The following is a 1,181-nucleotide window of genomic DNA, read 5'->3' as shown; positions in this document are numbered from 1 at the left end:
AATCTATGAATGATTGACCTGTTTTTATTCTAAGTTTTCCCAGTGAGGTAACAAATGCCTGCCTTTGAGTGGGGTTGCAATCATTAAAAGTGAGCAGATGATATGGGTAGAAACACTTTGGAAAGGCAAAGCACCATCACAAATGTGATTATTGAGAAATATTTCATATATACATATTTGTGTGTGTGAGAGAGAGAGAGAGAGAGAGAGAGAGAGAGAGAGAGAGAGAAAAGGAGAAGGAGGAGAAAGAAGTGGATATTATGAGGAAGAAGAAAAGAAGGGAAGAACAACCACAGCCCCAGAGCTCTGAGACTGGATCTTACTGAGCCATCTGGTGTGTGGTATCTTCTGAAAGCAACTGTCAAGGCCTCAGAGCCTGATGAGAAAGGCCAAGATACAGGCATAGCCACTGCTGCACAACAGACAGACAAGGTGAGTGAACCAGGAGCTGAAGGGTTCAAGTGGCCGGCAGATGCTCTTGCCCCAATGGGCAACCATTTGGGGCTCCAGATAGAAGGGCAGGGGACAGAGAAAAACTGCTGTTTCTGCCTCAGGAATTCTTCGGGTATCCCCAATCGGTTACCATTCTCCCCTTCCATCTCCCTCCTCCCTGGTGACATCGGAATACAGAAGGCAGAAAATTCTCATTCCTGAGCACCTCACATGCCAGAGGAGGGACGTTTTATTCTCCCAGGAGGCCCTGGACTTTATAAATATGTCCCCTCCCAGCTGTTTGCAAAGTATTTTATTGACAAGGTTTTGGTCAGGAGGGTTGTGGAGCCCCAGGAATGGCTCTGCCAGTGGCCTTGTGAAGGAAGGGCAGAGGTCACTGTCCTTCCCTTGTGCCATACTGAAGGAATGCTAGATAAGGTCTGGGTCCTGCAGGTGAGGGAGGCAGAAGCTAGAGAGGCTGACAAAGAAGGGAAGACTTTGTGGGTCCCTGGGGCATGGTGCACATGGCAAAACTGGGTGGAAAAATAGAGGTGGAGCGAGGGCCAACTGTGGCCTCCACAAGGCGCCTTTGCACACCTGAGTTCACACAATGATAGCTGTGAAAATACCTTGACGCAGGGTCAAGGATCATTTACTTCTCTAGGTCAGGCCTACCTGGTTCTTAAAAGCCAATGGGGGGAAATGAGAAATGTGCAAGGAAAGAAATGCTTTGATGGTAACATGGAGTG

This window comes from Plecotus auritus (genome assembly GCF_963455305.1).
Source record: "Plecotus auritus genome assembly, chromosome: 4".
Lineage (NCBI taxonomy): Eukaryota > Metazoa > Chordata > Mammalia > Chiroptera > Vespertilionidae > Plecotus > Plecotus auritus.
Note: the sequence above shows the minus strand (reverse complement) of the source record.